This window comes from Podarcis gaigeae (assembly GCF_964106915.1).
Source record: "Podarcis gaigeae genome assembly, chromosome: 16".
Lineage (NCBI taxonomy): Eukaryota > Metazoa > Chordata > Lepidosauria > Squamata > Lacertidae > Podarcis > Podarcis gaigeae.
In genome coordinates, this window is record NC_139693.1 from 32,647,500 (window position 1) to 32,669,653 (window position 22,154).

The 22,154-nt window shown below is 45.8% G+C and overlaps 1 long non-coding RNA gene across 1 annotated transcript; it reads right to left on the reverse strand.

Moving 5' to 3' along the window:
• Nucleotides 1–20,021: 20,021 nt before the first annotated feature.
• LOC310833080 lies at nucleotides 20,022–21,351 on the reverse strand. The gene is made up of 2 exons (XR_014558550.1): nucleotides 21,183–21,351; nucleotides 20,022–20,484 (listed from the first exon to the last, which is right to left on the reverse strand). It is a non-coding gene; the product is annotated as an uncharacterized lncRNA (long non-coding RNA).
• Nucleotides 21,352–22,154: the final 803 nt, after the last annotated feature.

A 22,154-nucleotide genomic window follows, 5' to 3' on the forward strand; every position in this document is an offset into this window, starting at 1 on the left:
ATGGATCCCGTTCACATCCAAACATACCACTGTACTTAGTTGGATGCAACCCAGATTCTCCCCTGCCTTTCTTTATTTTATTTGCAGCAAACTATATACCACCAATGTTAAGGAAGAATAGCAATTCCACGGCTGCAAAAACAACATAAAATCCAATGAGAAAAACACACATATATATCCTTGGAGAGCGGGAAGTGTGGCATTATTGATTGGCATCTCATTTGATTTCACATCCCAGTTTTTGACATTGTGCCCGTTTAGTGGATCATCTCATGGTAGAGAGCAGTGATTGGGGAGGCGGGAGAGAGGGGAAGAATAGCACATCAGAAAAGAGATACCCCCCTCCCGTTCTGCTGCAGGTTTCCTAGATGGGCCCTTTATTTTCAGAGAAAGACAGGCATCTTTTCATATTCAGGCGAGATGACATTTCAACACTTCAAACATTTCAAAAGGTGTTTTGTTATTGTTTTCTTTTAAATAGAGATAAAATTAACAAAGTGGTAACCATAGCAGCGAAGCCAAGAAGTTGCAATTGACACAAAAGGAGATTGTTGCTCTCATTTTTAATACCCCCCCCTGCTTTTCGCTAGCATTTCTTCACTACTCTCTAGAATAAGTGAACCAGATTTTTGCATTCATTTGCATGTAGACTATGTTGAAATAACCAGAAAATAGCAGCAGGCTTACACAGGATTGACAAGGTGCCCATGAGACGAGGAAAAAGGTTAATGACTTTATAATTGAAATATGAACTATTGCCATGATATGCTCAACGGTCTTCTGCTCTTTTTGAAGGACTCCACCCACTCTCCCTTGCTACCCCCTCATGCTTGGATCACTTCCATTCTCTCTTGCTGCCCCCTTGTGACAGGAGTAGGGAACCTCCAGCCTACAAGCTAATAGTGACACCAGGTGACTGGCAGGTGAGTGGCCTATGGGGTGTCAAAGTTGGCCTATGGGGTGGGGGTGGGGAGATGAAAGATCTGACCCACTGGGCCAAAAAACTTCCCCATCCCTGCCTTATGTCTTGCTTGGGTTGGGACCACAGCAAGCATGCAAAGTCTTTTTCAAGACATCTTCCGTGGCTTCCCAGATCTGTTTATTCAACACACTGCTAAATGGAAGGCATGAGATTGTTTTAAGTAAAAGAGATGCTGTGCTACTGATCCATGGCCCTTTCCCCGTGTTTCTGGGGGTGGCCCCAGATGCTATTCCCCATCTGACTCATCTCCTGAAGATGGAAAATCCTGTCCCAAGGTAACAACAGCTACCTGCTTCCTGTCAGACAAGATGTACGTGCACTTGGGTGAGTCAAGGCACGGAGCAGACATGAACCCCAGGCACAGTTGCTCACCCACAAGTTATCACTCATCTTCTTCTCCTGTATCTGTTGAAATTGACTCAGGCCACGATCAGTCTGCCTGTCTTTAAGGCCCCATAAAACTCTATGGAAAGCTGAACTCCAGCCTAGGCAGCCCTCCATCTCTTTCCCATAACACTGCTGTTGTCAGTCACAATGAATTCAGAATTCAAAACCAATTTAAAATCATCTCAACCATCCCAAGGAAGACTCAGATTTATGTCTGCCTTCAGAGTTTTCAGTGCGGAGATAAGAACCAATGGGCCTGAGTGACTCAAAGCTCCTGGATGGTACAACAAACACAGCTGTCACAGGTCAAGTCCTGTAGTCAGCAGCAGGCACAAGAACATGTATGCAAAAGCGCTTTGCATTTGACACTCAGAAAATATTTGGGGTTCTCCTGTGTTCTTCAAGGCTTACGGCTTTGGGCATCCTTTCTAAAAGGGGAGCCCAAAATCACCTTAACAATTTGGGTCTTGGATACCCCAAGAACCATCTGATTTCTCATTCCCCTGCCTGGTCACTGAGACCTTCAGGGGAGACACTGGCCTTGGCCCCTCCATGGCTTCCCTTATATACACCAGGAGCTGTGCATTTAGCATTGCAGGCCCAATTTTATGGAATTCCTTCTAGTTGAGGTTGGACAGGCCCCTTCCTTCCCTACTGAACTTCCAGTACCTACAGTAGATTTAAATAATAATAATAATAATAATAATAATAATAATAATAATAATAATAATAATAATTCCAGCAGACATTCAAACCAAAGTTTGATGTTTTAGTTTAGGCTTCCTCAAACTCGTCCCTCCAGATGTTTTGAGACTACAATTCCCACCATCCCTGACCACCAGTCCTGCTAGTTAGGGATCATGTGAGTTGTAGGCCAAAAAGTTCTGGAGGGCCGAGTTTGAGGAAGCCTGTTATAGTTGGTTTTTTTGTATTTTATCTTAGTAAACTGCTGAGTGGCTTTTGAAGTTAAGCAGTAGATAATTTGTTTAAATGAGTACAGTGGTACCTTGGATTAAGTACTTAATTCGTTACGGAGGTCCGTACTTAACCTGAAACTGTTCTTAACCTGAAGCACCACTTTAGCTAATGGGGCCTTCTGCTGCTGCCGTGCTGCTGGAGCACGATTTCTGTTCTCATCCTGAAGTTCTTAACCTGAAGCACTATTTCTCGGTTAGTGGAGTCTGTAACCTGAAGCATATGTAACCTGAAGTGTATGTAACCCGAGGTACCACTGTAAATACTTTAAAATAAATAAATACGTCCTGTCCTCCCTGTTCAGGGGTCAGAAACACTCCTTGTGAGATCCCACGAATTCCAGCAGGACATGATGCTCCTGACCATTGCAGTTGTGCACCTCTGATAATGTTCACACTTGACCCTAAATGTAGATAAGGAAAAGAGGTCAAGACAACAAAGGATGGATGCAAGCAGATGCAGAGGTACATTGTGAGGAAGGTGGTAGGAGAGGGTCTGCGTCACATTTGGCTTCAGTGGGAAGGCAATTGCTCAGCCCCTCTCCTTCTCTGGAAACTGGTTTTCACTATGACCCAAAAGATCCACAAAGCTTCTTTTTTCTTTGTCTCCTCTCCCCGTCCCCTTGCCTCTGTGGTGAAGGGGCTGTATCTCAGTGGTATAGCACCTGTGTTGCATGCAGAAGGCCACAGCGCCAATCCACAACATCTCCAGGTAGGGCTGGGGAAAACTCTTGCCTGGAGAGCCCCTGCAGTCAGTGTAGACAAAACTGGGCTAGATGGATCAGTGCTCTGAGATAGCTTCCTATATACTAAAGGTAAAGGGACCCCTGACCGTTAAGTCCAGTCATGGCCGACTCTGGGATTGCGGCGCTCATCTTGCTTTACTGGCCAAGGGAGCCGGCGTACAGCTTTCGGGTCATGTGGCCAGTATGACTAAGCCACTTCTGGTGAACCAGAGCAGTGCACAGAAACGCCGTTTACCTTCCCGCCGGAGTGGTACCTATTTATCTACTTGCACTTTGATGTGCTTTCAAACTGCTAGGTTGGCAGGAGCTGGGACTGAGCAACGGGAGCTCACCCTGTCATGGGGATTTGAACTGTCGACCTTCTGATCAACAAGTCCTAGGCTCTGTGGTTTAACCCACAGCGCCACCCGCGTCTTCCTATATTCTACTGCGTGCCAATTGCAATGCCACCCTGCCTTCGGTCTGCTGATGCATGGAAGAAGCTGGTGTTGGGAGTCCACGGGAAATGTCACAAATAAGGCTGTGCATGCTTGCTCTGGCCCCCACCCCAAGCAACAAACGTGCCTGATTGCGGTACATTCATATGTGCTACATAATGAGCATCCCATAGGAGCGACATAATTGTGCCTCCTGCATCATAATTAGAAATCAGACTGGGGCGGCTGAAATGAATTCCCCGAGCACCAAATGTCAGCTGCATTCAGCCCTGAGAAGGGGAATGGAAGAAAAGAGGGAAATTATATCTGAATATATATCTAGAGAGGGAGCTGCTTTGAATGCAATGATGAGAAATGTTGCGGATGCAAATATTTGCTGCTCAAGTTCGTGACTGCGCTTGAAATATTGATGCTGTTGTCTGCCCTCACAGCCCTTCTCCTTATTTTTATTTTATTGTGTTCCTTATTATTTTGCAGCCCAATTTCTCTTTGGCATCTCTCTCTCTCCTCCTCCCTTTCCTATCTCAAGACGCTTCAATCAGATAGGTGCATGAACATGAACAGCCCAGCCAAAGAGCCACAAATGTGGCTGTCTAGAGCGGCAGAATTCTGGGGCTTTCGGCTAGTTGGGAGTTCCTCTAGAGAAGGATATCATCCCAGCCACCAGGGCCAGGCAACCTTAGGACAATAGGGTCCAAGATACTGGAGCAAATGATAGAGGCAGTTGGAGGATGGATGGTGGCTAACAGATTGAGATTGAATCCTGACAAGATGTACAGTTTTGGGGGGACAGGAGGCGGGTGGGTGTGGCGGACTCTCTGGTCCTGAATGGGGTAACTGTGCCCCTGAAGGACCAGATGCGCAGCCTGGGAGTCATTCTGGACTCACAGCTGTCCATGGAGGCACAGGTCAATTCTGTGTCCAGGGCAGCTGTTTACCAGCTCCATCTGGTACGCAGGCTGAGACCCTACCTGCCTGCAGACTGTCTCGCCAGAGTGGTGCATACTCTAGTTATGGACTTGGACTACTGCAATGCGCTCTACGTGGGGCTACCTTTGAAGGGGACCTGGAAACTACAACTAATCCAGAATGCGGCAGCTAGACTGGTGACTGGGAGCAGCTGCCGAGACCATATAACACCAGTCTTGAAAGACCTACACTGGCTCCCAGTACATTCCGAGCACAATTCAAAGTGTTGGTCCAGTATATCTGAAGGAGCGTCTCCACCCCCATTGTTCTGCCCGGACACTGAGGTCCAACGCCAAGGGCCTTCTGCCTGTTCCCTCGCTGCAAGAAGCAAAGCTACAGGGAACCAGGCGGAGGGCCTTCTCAGTGGTGGCACCCGCCCTGTGGAACACCCTCCCACCAGATGTCAAAGAGAACAACAACTACCAAACTTTTAGAAGACATTTGAAGGCAGCCCTGTTTAGGGAAGCTTTTAATGTTTAATAGGTTATTGTATTTTAGTATTCTGTTAGAAGCCGCCCAGCTGTGGAAACCCAGCCAGATGGGCGGGGTATAAATATTAAAAAGATGGGGGGGGGGAAGAAATAGAAGAAATAGAAGAAGGGCTTGCTGGATCAGGCCAAGGCAGAGCATGGTACCTTCCATAGGCCTCTCCTCATGAATTTGTCTAATCCTCTTTTAGAGCCATCTTGGTTGCTGACTACAACTGCCTCCTGTGGGAGTGAGTTCCGAAACTATGTGATGCATGAAGAAGTACTTTATTTGATCTGTCCCGAATCTTGAGGACCAGGACTGAGGACCCTTCCTTAAACGTCAAACTAAAATCTGAGTACAGCTGTCTCTTCAGAGTGGGTGGAGCTGGGTGAGGAATGGGCATATCTGTCAAGATCAGTTTCTCACAGTTTCTCTTTTTTACAGTCTTGAATTCATATCTGTTAGTAGTTGGGTTGTTTTTTTAAAATCCTCATAAAAGTTCATCAACATTTTAATGCAAATTTCTCATATGCATGCCTATATGCACTTTTGCCTGACGGTACACATTTTTGCAAAGCAATTTACTTTAAAATAATGAATTTTTGTATGTTGCTTTCATGAAGATATTGTTGATTTTGGGGGAGCAGGCTGTATGACTAGACCAGGTGTCAGCAAACTTTTTTCAGCACGGGGCCAGTCCACTGTCCCTCAGATCTTGTGGGGGGCCAGACTATATTTTTTGGGGGGGAAAGAATGAATTCCTATGCCCCACAAATAACCCAGATATGCATTTTAAATAAAAGGACACATTCTACTCATGTAAAAACATGCTGATTCCTGGATCGTCTGCGGGTCGGATTTAGAAGGCGATTGGGCCGGATCCGGCCCCTGGGCCTTAGTTTGCCTACCCATGGACTAGACCCTTCTAACTCCTGGATCCAGCAAGTGTTAAAATATAAGCCAGGCTAGTTTCCGGATGAGGTGATTCCCTGAGTGATGGACCATTAGGAGAACAAAGGAAAGGGGTTCTGAGGTTTTAGGGCAGTATAATAAGTAAGTAAGTAAGTAAGTAAGTAAGTAAGTAAGTAAGTAAGTAAATAAATAAAGTGTGAGATGGCAAATGGGAAGAGTCCTTCTCCCAACTCATAGATAGTTGGAAGGACAAAGCCTGAGTTTAGAGTTGCAGTGATGTGGGCTAGAAGCAGAGCAGAAAGCTGGGGAGTGAGGGAGGTTGATTTTGGTTTAAATCCAAGGCTGTGGCTACGGGAGAAACAAGACTCTCTTGAGGCGTTAATGCTGAGAACCCCTCCATCATAGGCTCAGGTTGTGTTGTTTAGTCGTTCAGTCGTGTCTGACTCTTTGTGACCCCATGGACCAGAGCACGCCAGGCACTCCTGTCTTCCACTGCCTCCCGCAGTTTGGTCAGGCTCATGTTTGTAGCTTTGAGAACACTATCCAACCATCTCGTCCTCTGTCGTTCCCTTCTCCTTGTGCCCTCCATCTTTCCCAACATCAGGGTCTTTTCCAGGGAGTCTTCCCTTCTCATGAGGTGGCCAAAGTATTGGAGCCTCAGCTTCAGGATCTGTCCTTCCAGTGAGCACTCAGGGCTGATTTCCTGAAGAATGGATGCGTTTGATCTTCTTGCAGTCCATGGGACTCTCAAGAGTCTCCTCCAGCACCATAATTCAAAAGCATCAATTCTTCGGCGGTCAGCCTTCTTGATGGTCCAGCTCTCACTTCCATACATCACTAAGGCTCAGGTTGTATACATGTGTAAATAAACCATATATCCTAAAGAAATTACATTCTCTGCTTTTCCTCATTCCCCAATGAAACACGAACCCTGGATAGGTGCCTGGGACTCCCGGAATCTTGCACCACTCAGAGATTGGGGTGGCATGCAACAACATGCATGATTATGTCCATATTAATTTGGCTAGAGAGCTGCCTTGCAAAATTCAGAGAAGTGCAATTTTTCGAAAGGTTGGTTGCATTTTGGTGCATGTACTTTTTTGGGGGGATAGCTTGAGTTGGGTAGGTTTGTTTTTAAAGGCAAACTCAATCAAATGCCTCTCCTATGCCTTGCAGAGGCAGGTGCAGCAAAAGAGAAAGCTGGTTGCAAAGCTGCAAATGCAAAAGAGGACTTGCCCTCGGGCGACTTAATTACCCTCCCCTTGCATTCAGCACGACAGGAGAGGGAGAAGCCAAATTAATCTTCATCCAAGCCAGCCAAAGTAGGCTGAGCTGGCCCTGGCTTCACAGGCAACGCTTGCTTGCTCCCAGGGGAGGGTCTCCACTGCGGTTTGGCCGAATTGTTCCTGATGTTTCACTTATGATATGCTTAATGACTTCCGACAAATGCAGTGGTGCCCTAATGAAAAAACCCAGAAACACACGAGGCCAGTACTCAACGAGGTAAATTCAATAAAGGGTTTTATTCACCTGACAAATTTAATCAATTTTTACCAAATAAGCCCACATTTGGCCTCTTAGCGCGGCATCCGTGGAGAATGTCTCCTCCGCAGGCTGTATTGAAATGAACTGGAATTGAGGAAGAAGAACAGGTTCCCTCCCCACACAATTGGGCCTGTTATTATAGATTACACAGTGGCAGGTTTTGTCCTGGCCTTTGCTGCCAGAGGAAGAACTCGAACACCCAGCTCTGTTTGTGCCTAAGGATTTAACGTGTGTATCAGATTGGCACGTAGGCAAGGCAGAGGTTTTAAAGAGCAGCAGGTACATAAGCAGAATAAAGGTAAAGGTAAAGGGACCCCTGACCGTTAGGTCCATTCGTGGCCAACTCTGGGGTTGCGGCGCTCATCTCGCTTTATTGGCCGAGGGAGCTGGCGTACAACTTCCGGGTCATGTGGCCAGCATGACTAAGCCGCTTCTGGCAAGCCAGAGCAGCGCACGTTTTCCTTCCCACTGGAGCGGTACCTATTTATCTACTTGCACTTTGACATGCTTTCGAACTGCTAGGTTGGCAGGAGCAGGGACGAAGCAATGGGAGCTCACCCTGTTGCAGGGATTCGAACCGCTGACCTTCTGATTGGCAAGCCCTAGGCTCTGTGGTTTAACCCACAGCGCCACCCGCATCCCATAAACAAAATAGACGTGAGCCAAGATGCTGATCTAACAATGTGCCCCTGCCCCTTCCTTTCAAAGAGTGAGGCAGACACAGCTCTTAGCATGGCTAGCTGCCAGTCTTTGAATGGGCAAGCAAACGGACACTGCCTTGAGTGGGTTGGGTCTGTGAAGCTCACTCACTTTGGCTTTGGTGTCTCTGTGCCCTTAGAAGTAGAGATAGTGTTGGTGCTGGCTTAGCACCCAGTTTATTTTCAGTTGCCTCCCCTGAAGGAGGGGGCTCCTCGCCGGGAGGTGTCTAAAACAGGATAGTGAAGGTGCCATCCCAGCGTCAATAAGCAGGGAGTTCTGATGTGAGCACAGGTGCTGCCACGTTAAAGGTTTGACACCTTGGAGACGCAAAGAGATTGAGAGAACGTTCTTTCATATGTGGTGGACCTGTAAAAGGGTAAAAGAGTATTGGGAAATAATCCATAATGAATTGAAAATAATGTTTAAATGTACTTTTCCAAACCTTCCCCCCAATAGTCCTTTTCGTTGGGGATAATTCAGATGGAAAATCCCAGGTGTCAAAAAAGATTATTTATGTATGCCACTACTGCGGCCCATGCTTTGTTAGCCCCAAAATGGAAAACGAGCGAGGTCCCAACTAAAGAAGAATGGCAATTTAAGCCGATGGAATATGCACAGCTTGTGGATGTAACATATAGAATAAGAGAACAAGAAAAACATACGTTTAGAGAAGATTGGAAAATGTTTATTGAATGTATGGGAGGGCAGAATTGTGTACACTTGAAAACGTTGGCAGTGTTAAGAAAAATTCAACAGTGTAAATACGTTTTGATGGATGTAGTAATGGAATACTGAATGGTTTAGTTTATGTAAAGTATGCAGGGATTTATGATATGCAAAATGAACCATGGAAAGAGAAGAAGGGAAGTCATTGATATTTTAAGGATGTTTAAATGAGTATTCTAAATTGTAAAACAGAAAATGTAATTAAAATTATACATTAAAAAATAAAAATAAAGGTTTGACACCTTGCAAGGCGGGGGGGGGGGGTTCATTTTATTTATTATGTTTATATCCTGCATTTATATCCCACCTCCCATCCAAGGAGGTCAAGGGGCAAGCATGGTTCTCCCCACGCCTCATTTTATCCTCAAAATAAGCCCGTAAGGTAACTTAGTGTCATGGACTGGCTGGATACAGAGGAGTGGTGGGAGGCACCAGCTGAGGAAGCCCCAAAAGAGAAGAAGGCTCAGAGCCCGAGGAGAGTTGGAGGGTCAACGATGAGGAGGAGGAGGAAGGAGGAGAGGGAGCAGACTGGGAGGAGGAGGTGTGAGAAGCAGAAGAGGTAACAGGGTTTGGTGAGCAGGAAGAGACTGTGGCAGAGGGCAGTTCAGACTTTGAGGTGGAAGCGGAGGCCGGAGAGGAGAGGAGCCAGAAGACAGAGAGGTAGGCTTCTGAAGAAAGCAGGGTCTCCAACCCTCCTGATATGACCAGCTCCCCTTCCCTCTGGTCTTCTAGAACACACAGAGAAATGAAACCCCAGAGGGGTGTGTGTGTGCAGATGCAGCCTGAGACTGTGTGGGAAAGACCCTGGAGGGGAGGAGGACTAGTGGGCACTGGAAAGGTGGGGAAGTCCAGTTGCTGCAACTGCTTCATCGGGGCAGGACCACCTAGAAAGAGTTGCTGAGACCGCTAGGCAGGAACTGCAGATTGTTTCCTTGAATAAAGAGTTAATTTCCCTGGCCTCTAGTGATTTATTGTTTTGTGCTGGTCTATGCCTGACACCCAGGCTAAGAGAGTTCGAGTGGCCTAAGGTCACCTAGTGAGCTTCGTAGTTGAGTGGGGATTTGAACTCTGGTCTTCCAGCTCCTAGTCTGTCACTCTAACCACTACATAACGCCAGAGCTGCGATGGGAGTTGGAGTCCAGCAACATCTTGTGGGCCACAGCTTCCCCACTGCAGCTGTAGGCCTACAAATAGATGCTTTACTCTACCTAATGCTTTTTAATTAAATTTTTTATCAGGGGCACTGTCAAATATATAGCAATATAATGAAATGAAGCAGAATGACTTTATTGATAAAACATGTCAATACAGACAACCAAAGTGGACAGCAAATGTGATTAACAGAAATGATACAAATGATAGAAAGAAACAACAAATATCTATATATTACTATTAGAAAGCAGTTTGATCTTAAAAGGAACACCACCAACACACACTAATAGCTTATCCCCATCTAGATTTGAAGAGACTCTCTTTCCCTGAATAACTTTGGTAAACTGATCTCCGAGAGAAAACACTCCAGCTCACAGGTCACCAACCTTTTTCAGGCTTAAGTGTACATTTGAAAACCAGAGGAAGTGTCATAGGCATGCTGCAACTAAGTACAGTCATACCTCATGTTACGTCCGCTTCATGTTACGTTCTTTCAGGTTACGTCCTGTGGCAACCCAGAAGTACTGGAAAGGGTTACTTCCAGGATTCGCCGCTCGTGCATGCACAGACGCGCAAAATGACATCACATGCATGTGCAGAAGCGGTGAATTGCAACCTGCGCGTGCGTAGACGTGCCGCTGCGGGTTGCGTTCTTTTCATGCTGTGAACAGGCCTCTGGAACGGATCCTGTTCGCAACCAGAGGTACCACTGTACACACCACAGTGTGGTTTGTTGGTGAAAATAAAATGCTTCTTTGATGTCTAACTAGGGGTGCCACACCCCTGCTCTAGTTCGATTCAGAAGTCTCCCTGCATACACTCACGAATGCATGAAGAGACATGGCTCAGTAGTAAAATCTGTCTTGTGCACAGAAGGTCCAAGATTCAATCCCTGGCATCTCTAGGTAGGACTGGGAATGTCCCCTTTATGAAAACCTGCAGAGCTACAACCAGAAAGCATAAGACAATACTGAGCTGGATGGACAGTGGTGTGACTTGGGATAAGGCAGCTTTCTATGAATGCTTGCTCCATCCTGCATGCGTTCAGCAGAAGGGAAGATCTGATACATGATCAGACTTCCTCCTGCAGATGTTCCACACAATGCATGGATGGAGCTCATTAGCGTGGAGGGTAGTGTGGGAATGAGCCTGCAGAGGTGCTTGTCTCAGAAAAAAAAATGCTTCTGTCTTCTCCAGATTCTCTTACAAAATGATTCCTGAAGTTAACTTCAAAGTAACCTAACTTTCTGCCTTTCTTGTTGATGTGAGCTTGCAAACACAAGCTGATCTCCTGCACACGTTGTCTGCTCAAATGATCTTGGCAGGGCAAAGTTGGCTGAGAGTGCTGATGAGATGGTCTGTTGGTTTGACTGGGAATGGCAACCTTTGGCCATTCTTGTTGTGTCCTGGGCTGGCAGTTCATTGTCATGCGCTCAATGGAAGATCATGAGGTTTGGCACTGTATGACCCCTGTCAATGTTTCTGCACCAAGCCTATAGGAAAGCTAGGAGGCAGGGCACACATTTTAGCATGAATGCATGCAGGCATGCATGAATGGATGAACAGAAGGGGAAGGCAGAACACATCCTTGCTTATCCAGAGGCAGCACTAGAGGAGGCTGCCAGACTATCTGTTTCCTGCCTTTGCCAAGGTCATGCCATAGGCTTTCCAGGCACACTTCCAAGACTCAGAACTGGGCTTTTCTCCCACTGCGAAGGAGAGGGGGAGAAGAACACTCCAAATTGCAAAATGCACATGACATTTCTAGCAATGGGCAAATAACGTTAGGCTTCAGAAAAGGGCCAGCAATTATGAGAGGCAAAAAATGCTCCCCACACCGTTGAGTGTTAGCTCTATTATTTCCCGAACTCCCATGAACCTACAGACCTGTTTGCAGCTGTAGCTGCTGCTCACCCAGTGGAAGTGGGTTGGAATAAGAGGACATCAGTTTTGAAACTCAGAAAATGTCCAATCAGGCCCCTTTGAACCTTGAAACTGAAAGTGCTCTGAGTTGGACTAGGGTTCCCCATTGAACTATTGACACTTCCGTTCTTGATTTCCCAAAGAAGGTGCCCAATAATCTAGTCTGCAAGAGCTCCAAGCTTCATCTGCTGTCACAACCACAACGACAAATTAGGCAATTGCTTGTTTATATACGTAGCTTACTAAGTCAGGGGTTCCAAACATTATTAAAAACTATTTTATAAAGACGAAATTAATGGACTATGCAGAATTAGATAAGATGATAGGAAGGATTCGAAACCTGCGGGACCAGAGATTCACAGAAGACTGGAATAAATATACAAACTATTTGAAGAGCAACTGTAATCAACAAATTACGCTAGTCGGGCTACAAGAAGTTTTGTAAGGAGGAATATATGAAATATTGCAAAGAAGATAAAGAAGAGAGACATTAGTTATGATACTTAAAAATAATAGTGAAAGTAAGAAATGTAAATTAAGTGGAAAAGATTGGAAAATTTTCCATTGTGATTGACAGAAGTCTAAAAAAAATGTATAAGATATAAAAGTATGTTTCATAATTGTTGAAAATGGTATGTTAAAAAACTAATAAAAATATATTTTAAAAAAACCAAATACCATTTTATAAAGAAACACTTGTGGGTGCCACAAAATGCCTATTTGTATTCCACCCGTCCTCCCCAAGGAGTCCAGTTTGGCAAACATCAAAATGTTAAAACATGGACATTGGCAGCTGCCAGGATCTCTATAGCATATCAGGGGACATCATTTTTAAAAATCTGAGTATGCCCTTATAAAGATATCAGCAATTGCAGGAAAAAAGAATTGCTTTACAAATGTCTAAGGGACAGGAAGATCCTGATCATTTCTACAAAGTAAGGTGGAATTTTATTTCATATAGTTTAGTTTCAGATTTACAGGTATCTTCCCCCATGCCATTTAGAGAAATATGGCTGTCCCAATTTTACCCTGGGTGTATTATTTACTGTTTAGATATTCTATGCCCTGACTTTAACTGGATATATTGTTGAATTTTTGTTATTGTTTACTTGTCTTTGTGGCTCCATAATAATGTGAAAACTAATAAAAACAAAATTTAAAAATGTTTAAACAGTACAATTTAAAGGAAGGCTATATAAAACATATTCATTTAAACATGTCAAAAAACCATTTTAAACCATCTAAAAGGGTGTAGAAATATTTAGAACATCTAAATGCATTTAAAGGCAATAGCATACCCTCATGCTTATTGATATCACAATTGTCACAGGCAATTTCCACCAGACATTTATATGCCTGGGTAAACAGGAATGTTTTTAAATTTCTCCTGAAAGTCAACAATGAGGAAGTCATATATGGCTCACCAAAGAGGGCATTCTACAAATGGGGAACCACCCCTGACGAGGCCCTGTCATGAGTCAATGCCATCTGGGTGTTTTGGGGGCCGAGGATGAGCACATTTGGAAAAGTCTGGCAGCAGAGGTCCTTCTTTAAATATCCCTACCACTCTGTAGGCTTTCTTAATAATAATAATAATAATAATAATAATAATAATAATAATAATAATAATTTATATGCCGCCACCTGAGTTGCCCAGAGAGCCACTTTTTAGACATTTTTTTTTAAAAAAAGATCTCCCAGGATTTTAATTGATTTTATATCTACTGCTTTTTGCATTTTTTTTATTGTTGCTACGATAATTGCTTTTATTTCTGATGTTTTTCATCTCTTTTATATTTGTTTTATGGTTCTCTTTTGTAAGCTATCTTACAAAATGTAGATTTAAACACACATTTTCAAATAAATATTTTTTTTTTAAAAAAGGAAATCTGAGAAACTTTTGTGGGTGCCACAAAATATGCTTTTCATGGAAGAACAACTTGTGATGCTCTACACAGGCAAAACACTTACACCCCCCCCAGAAACAATGAGGAAAAAGCAGGAAACTCCTCAAAACAGGCACCCCATTAAACAACCCCTTTAAAAAAAGGCTTTAAAAAATAATAATGACAAATTGGGAAGGCCAGAGGGCCTCAACAAGTCCCAAAAGGTGCCTCTGAGTGTGCTGTGGTTCCTACAAGCATCATGCTGAAGACCTTAGCCCTAAGTACTTCCCATACTAATGGAAGGACATCCAAATTAACCTGTCAAGGCTGAGCTTCCCAAACCCGCAATCTCTGCCTTGTGTTTGCTCTGGTGGCCCTTGAGACTTGCACTGTCAGTTTCTTGCCTCTAATAACATTCCTTTTGAAGCTATAATGGATACCCATGCAGATAACATGTTAATTTATTAGTTCAGCTCAACTGGGTCTGCAGAATGAAAAATGATTGCAGGAGACTTTTTAATAAGATTCAGAGGGATTTTATAGGTCTCCAGCCACTTTTAAAATGCAAAAGGAAACTGGGAGCATTACTTTGTTAACCCACGTAATTCCATCCCTGTCTAATGAAGGCTGGGGTTTATTTGCAGCGTTCTGTCCTGGGATGGGGAACTATTGGAGCAGGTAAACACTGCTAAGCACCATCTTCCCTTCCTTTTTCTTTTTTTGCCATTCAGGCTGCGAGCGTCACTGTGACATCCTGCTCTCTCGCTCTCCGTCATAACAATGTCACAAGGACCCTGCTGGATTAGCCCAATGACTCTAAACTAAAAAGCCTTGAAAGCTTTTAGATTTCTCAACTAGAAAGTTGCTCCAGACTCTTAATCATTTTGGTTGGCCTTTTCTGAATGTTTTCCAGCTCTGTAATATCCTTTTCAGGGGACGCGAGTGGTGCTGTGGTCTAAACCACTGAGCCTCTTGGGCTTGACCATCAGAAGGTCGGCGGTTCGAATCCCCGCGAGGGGGTGAGCTCCCATTGCTCGGTCCCAGCTCCTGCCAACCTAGCAGTTCGAAAGCACACCAAAAAGTGCAGGTAGATAAATAGGTACCACTCCGGCGGGAAGGTAAACGGCGTCTCCATGCGCTGCTCTGGTTTCGGTATTCCAAAAGTGGTTTAGTCATGCTGGTCACATGACCCGGAAAAACTGTCTGCAGACAAATTTCGGCTCCCTTGGCCAGTAAAGCGAGATGAGCACAGCAATCCCAGAGTTGTCTGTGACTAGACTTAATCATCAGGGGTCCTTTACAGGAGGTTAAACAGGGTCAGAATGGCTGCTGAAAGCTCCTTAACATCTGGTGGCCACAGGTGCTGACATCTATTGGTTGGCAGATTTCTGGTGGCTCATGGTTAAGAGAGGGCTGGAAAATGTGACTCTTCGCTTGTGGCAGAAGGCAGAGGATATTGTAGGTGTCTTTTTGTGTTATTTTGTTCCAAATACTTACTGAAACTCCTTTGGTATGCAGGGTATGGCTGTATTAAGGGAGTGGATATTGGTTAGAGGGCAGACTTTTACCTTTTCCAATAACACCCACAGATACTTACAGGTAAGAAAATGACACAAGCAGTTTATTGAAGGAAATCTATGCCTGGGCAGACAATTTCCTTGTTCTTGTCTAATTAACTGGTCTACAGTAGAACAAGGCCACCATGCTTGCTCTTTAGTTCTCTCAGATGACAGCTGTCATCTTGAGGTCTGAGAGAGAAGTGTGAGGGGTAGCAGCAAGTTGTAAAGTGAAGTGCTACCTGATATATCAGTCTAACAACGAGAGAGAGAGAGAGAGAGAGAGAGAGAGAGAGAGAGAGAGAGAGATGCACGCTGGTAAGCAGTAAGGATACAGGATAGTTTAGGAAACCTGGAAGTCCCTGACTCTGTTTTACTTCCAGGTGAAACCCCTCTTATGCAAGCTGAGTTGCACCCAAGCGTCCAACAAAGTTGAGGAGATGGACCAGTGCACCAGATTCTGCTTCCCTGCTTAGAGAACCAAAAGGCCAACCTACCAGACTCTAGAGACCAGGGGTCGCTCATAGGGAGCACTCCAGATGTTGTTGAACTACAATAATCCCCGACCATTGGCTTGCTGGCTGGGACTGATGTGAGCTAGAACCCAACCCACTTCAGTTGATAGCCATGCTTCCTGCTGCAAAGTAATCACACATGTTGTTGGTGTGAATTTACCTCTGGACTAACATTAGCAAAAATCTGTGTAAGTATAACCTGTTTTGTTTCTTTTGGGAGGAGTGGTCACTGGAGAGGAAAACATCATTTACCATTGGTTGAATTATGGTCATGTTCACAGCAGTGCAAATAAAGCTTCATAAAGTCAAGTGCTGCTTAGATCCCCTCTCCTTAAAATAAAAAAAAATGGAGGGGGAGGAACGAAGCCACAACAACCACAGCCCCTGAACTAGGAGTAGGATTGCCGGAGGGCAGAATGTAAACAAAGCTGTTGTTTGGATGCAGGGCAAGGTAGTAAAAGGTGCTGTCAATTGCTTTCAACAGGCACAAGAGATTTACCCTCTTCATGGTGTTAGAAAACCGTGGCAGGGATATTACTGCAGAAATTTTCACTACATGCCATCTTAGGCCTGTTGGGTTCTGCAGGAAAAAAAAAGAGAGTTGATGTCAAACCAACCTGGGTGGGCATCCGTCGTTATCGATTCCCCAAACAAAATAAAACACGAAAGTGCTTTTTTCATCGCGTCCTCAGATGGAATGTCTGTGCAAATGGCAACCGCCGTCTCCATTTCCCTGAGTGCATCTCTCTGCTCCTGTTGTGGAAAAGCAATATGTTCAGCATGGAGGGCCTCAGTGCACGAGTAACAGAAGCTAGTAGCTCGCAGCTAAATTTGTACAGGCCTGCCACATGAACTGGATGAACATGATGGAAAGCAGATCATAACTGACAGAAGTGTGATTATCCAGCCCAGTCTGAGGTTGCTTGTTTGTTTGCTTTGCTGCCCTGGGTGAAATGAAATCCCACTGCCTCCCCACCGGGTGCTGGATTGCATAGCAAGCAGTTTAAGAATAGCCGAAAAAGTGATCAAGAGTAGATTGGGATATTGTTTTCTCATTCATTTTTTTTAAAAAACGTGTCACTTTCCTGCTTCTTCCCTTTTTACAACAAGAATGCTGTAGCAGCAGATTTTCCTGGGTTACAGTGGTGGGGAACATTTTTCACCCTGAGGGCCACATTGCTTTCTGGCAAGTCTTCCAAGGGCCACATGTCAGTGGTGAGCAGGGCCAGAGGGTGGAGCAATGCATGTGAACATTACCTTTGCACAGTAATTTGCCTCCCCCCAGACAAGCAAGAGGCATTACAGTGGTGCCTCGTAAGACGAAATTAATCCGTTCCGTGAGGCTCTTCGTATAGCGGTTTTTTCGTCTTGCGAAGCAAGCCCATTGACCTATTAGCAGTTTACCGGCTTTTAGCGGCTTATCAGCTTAGCGGATCAGCTGATAAGCGGCTTAGCTGCTTAGAAAAAGGGGGAGGGAAGGGAAAAAAACCCGCAGGAACTCGCAATACATTTTCGTCTTGCGAAGCAAGCCCATAGGGAAATTCGTTTTGCGAAGCGCCTCCAAAACGGAAAACCCTTTCGTCTGGCGGGTTTTCCGTCTTGCGAGGCGTTCGTCTTGCGGGGCACCACTGTATCAGAGTTCAAGGACATATTCCAGACAGGCAAAAACACTGGGGTTCTATGTCCTGGACGGCTGAGCCACAGGTTGAGCCAACTCATCCTGTGCTCATCCTCCTACGAGAGACAATGCTCAGACGAAGGAGGAAGCTGGCAGGCAGTGCCAACCCCCAAATTCCTTGTAAGTAAGGTCTTTGGGGATGCGGGTGGTGCTGTGGGTAAAACCTCAGTGCCTAGGACTTGCCGATCGCATGGTCGGCGGTTCGAATCCCTAAGGCGGGGTGAGCTCCCGTCGTTCGGTCCCAGCTCCTGCCCACCTAGCAGTTCGAAAGCACCCCCAAGTGCAAGTAGATAAATAGGGACCGCTTTATAGTGGGAAGGTAAACGGCGTTTCCGTGTGCTGCGCTGGTGCTGGCTCGCCAGAGCAGCTTCGTCACACTGGCCACGTGACCCGGAAGTGTCTCCGGACAGCGCTGGCCCCCGGCCTCTTAAGTGAGATGGGCGCACAACCCTAGAGTCGGACACGACTGGCCTGTACGGGCAGGGGTACCTTTACCTTTACGGTCTTTGTAAGTAAGGAGGCGGGCAGGTGGGGGCTGGTGGGGGCTGGTGGGGCAGTGCCCCATTTGCTCTAATGGCCCAGCCTCCCTCCTCTGCAGGCAGTGACTTTTTTTAAACAAGGCATAGGGTGTGCATGTGTGTTTGTGCATTTGCCAGGGACTTCCTCTCGCCGCAAAGAAAGGAAAACTGCATCCTCGTTAGTCTTTAACTGGAATGGCAACAATTAGCGTTAATTGGTTAATGGGCTGTGAGGGGATCTTTTCTAGCACCTGTTTACTCCAGGTACTGGAGGCATTTAAAGAAGATTAGATGATTAACAGTGGGATGCAAGCAAGTGATCATGACAGGTTAGGATGGTGATGAAATGTAGACCGTACCAAATCTGTGGGATGTGCAAGCATCCCAAAGCCTGATCCTTAGGTGGGAATGTATCTAAGTGAGTCTAAGTCTACAAACGTGTCTGGCAGGAGTGGGGAAGCTCTGGTCTAGTGCAGCCCCCACACTTCTTTGGAGCTCTCAGAAAGCCACACCCCACATTGACCCTGCTCAGGTGTTATTGCCTGGCTGAAATGTGTCCTTGAGATCTGATAATGTCTGCACATAGGAGTTGTAGTGCAACCACATCTGGAAGATACCATCTTGACTTACCTTGGACCAGATGAATTAGTTTTGTGCACAGTGAGTAATTAATGAATGGAATTTGTGGCCAGGGGATGTGCTGATGGTAACTACCTTTGATAGCTTTATTAGCAAACCCCAGGTATATCAAGAAATATCTAAAACAATTAAATCACCTGTACAGGCTTCCCCACAACTGTCGTCACTGAATATGAGGACTGATAACTTCAAAGCTTGCTTGCTGCAGCTTGGATTTCAATAGTCCAGCAATGGAAAACTTTGAAACATCTACATTTGCATTTGTGGTATAAAAACTCATGGGCATGCATTTCAGTACCTCTTGAGATATCATTGGCAAACTTGGCACAACAGTGCCTGAGATGGAGGAGCCAGTTTTTGTCTATTTTCAGATATTGTTGGTTGCCATCTTGGACCAAGATGGCGGATTAAACCAGGCATGGGCAAACTCAGCCCTCCAGATGTTTTGGGACTACAACTCCCACCCTGACCACTGGTCCTGTTAACTAGGGATGATGGGAGTTGTAGTCCCAAAACATCTGGAGGGCTGAGTCTGCCCATGCCTGGATTAAACCATTGCAAACTGTGTCAATTCGTATGCCTAATTGTTGCCTAGTTTAGAATAATAGAATTGTAGAGTTGGAAGGGATCTTGAGGGTCATCTACTGTAGTCCAACCCCCTGCAATGCAGGAATCTCACCTAAAGTATCCATGACATATGGACATCCAACCTCTGCTTAAAAATCTCCAAGGAAGGAGAGTGGTGGCTGCCAAGATGGAGGATTTGGTTTTGCCCTATGCTTGGAAAACGTCTAATGCATTTTTAAATTAAGATGGTGGACCAAACTGTTCCAAACTGTGCTAATTTGGACACCTCTGAAGATATTGCCACCAAATTTGGCATAGTGGCTCCTGAGATTGAGCAGGAGGTTTTTGTCTCTGTCTGGAAGTCTGGAGGGGCATGAAGAGCCCTGGAAAGTAACAAATTGCAATATCCATGTATAAATACCAGTATCTTTCCATTTCTAAGAATTCCAGAGCAATGCTGGGAACTTTCAGCTCATAAGGACATAATCTGCCCATTTGGTTGGTTGCATGGGCAATTATCTCATCTCTAGATGCCCTGATCCTGGGCTGTAGCATTTGCATAAGCAGTGGGGCTTTGGCTTATATTACACAGAGAAGTGTTATCCTTTCTCAGTTAATAATCAGCCGTGCACTCTGTTTGGCGTGGAAGCACTTCAGCATAATTAGCTGGTTAAAGAAGCCTGCCTATTGATTAACAGAACTAAATGACCCGTAATTAACAGCATGACTATAGTGCTAATCTGGTTTTGGATTTTTTATTTTTTTAGATACAGCATTATTTTCTCCTTCTCTCCAAAGGATCTAGAAACTGCCAGGTCTTTTCATCTGGAGGGAGCAGGTAGATGAAGGAGCCACTTCATGCTGTAATAGCTTTCAGCTATGGAGCTTTTTCAGAAGTGCATTGATGTAGCATAAAAAGGCCCTGCTGGGGTGTTGTTTTAATCTCTAGGCCTGTCAAGTTGCATCTGCAAAGTCTGCACAGGCTTCCTCCCACCCCCACCCCCTTTAAAAGTACCGGTGTTGCAGTGAGCCAGAACATTTGCTCTGAACCGTTCTAAGATATCTTGGGAATCCAGCTTCAGATCTTGACGTTGGGTTCAGAATGAGATTTGTTGTTGTTGTTGCTTGCAGCATGTTTGATGGCCAGTAGGTGTCTCTGTGGGCACTGAACAAAGAGCCAGCAGGGGTGTGATGAAAGGCTTCTGGAAGAAGTCACAAAGAATTAGAACGTTGACTGCTTAGACCCACAGAGACAGGAAAAGGACGAGCCGCATGTCAGACCAGCAGTGCAGGTTGCTCACAAAGTGCACACTGCCATATATAGGCCAAAGGGGCAGAAGACCCTATAGTAGCAGGGATGGGGAACTCATGGTCCTCCAAATGTGGTGGAGCTCCAACCCTCATTAACCCCAAACAGCATGCCCTGTGGCCAGGGAACCTGCAGGCACCAGGGTAGACCTCTGTGAGTACATGGGTGCCCATGGGCGCCATAGTGGAGAATGCTGACCTGTAGCTTCTCTTCATAATCTTCTCCCCACAAGCATCAACATAAAAAAGGGTAAAGGACCCCTAACAGTTAAGTAAGTCCAGTCGTGAACGACTCTGGGGTTGAGGCGCTCATCTCGCTTTACTGGCCGAGGGGGCTGACGTTTGTCCACAGACAGTTTTTCCGGGTCATGTGGCCAGCATGACTAAGCCGCTTCTGGCAAAACTAGAGCAGCGCATGGCAACACCGTTTACCTTCCTGCCGGAGTGGTATCTATTTATCTACTTGCACTTTTTGGCGTGCTTTCGAACTGCTAGGTTGGCAGGAGCTGGGACAGAGCAATGGGAGTTCAGCCTATTGCGGGGATTCAAACTGCCGACCTTCTGATCGGCAAGCCTAGGTGTAATTTCTCACCTTCATCTCAACACCCTGGCACAACTCTTCCTTAGCTTCCTCTCCTCCGTGGGGAAGGCTCATAGCTCATTGGCAGAGCATCTGCCTTGCATGCAGAACAGGGGTGGCATCTCGCCCTCAGGATTGTGGGTGCCCACCACCACAATGCGGGCGTGTGACGTCAGATGCACACACCTGCACGTAGTGTGTGTGACATCAAACATACTATGTACAGGCATGTGTGTGTGATATCACATGTCTGTGTTGCAACGGCGGCAGCTCCTCTTCCTCCTTCTCTCCCTTTTCTGCAGTAAGCAACTCAGACTCAGAGGCAGAGAGACTTTGCCTCCATGTCTGGGTCCCACCCCCTGGAAAAGGGGGTGCCTCACTGGCTGACTGTGGAGGGTGCAGCTGAACTGCTTCTCTCTTGGAGGCAGCGCCGCTGCCACCTGCTGACTTTTCTCGTTGACTTTGTGGGTGCCCGGCCCCCACATTTATATTACTGTGGGTGCCCAAGAACCCACGGTTCTCTGGATTTGGTTCCTGTGAGGCAGAAGGTCCCATGTTCAATCCCCAATGGCAATTCAGGCAGGGCTCAGAGAGAGATTCCCTGTCCGAAACGCTAAAGGGTTGCTACCAGTCAGTGTAGATGATACTGATCTAGATAGACCAATTGTCTGACTTGGCAAAAGGCCCATGTCCCACTTCTGCCTCTGTCCAAACTTAAATGGCAAGTTCCTTGAGATCCTAGCCCTTTTGCTTAGGCAAATGGTGCAGACAGGCTATCCAGCTATTCCAATCTAAAAAATGCTAATTGCACTCCTGAGGAAAGAGGAGGCTGTTTCCCCTGTTCTTCGCTTTTTCGTAGCAAAGCACACTTCGACTGCTCCTTTTACCTGCGCTGTGTGAAATCACAGCGGAGGTCTGTAGCTCCCCCCAGTCTGCCCTTTAAAGCATAAAGAGGCAGCTCGCAGGCCAGAATGGCTGCTTACT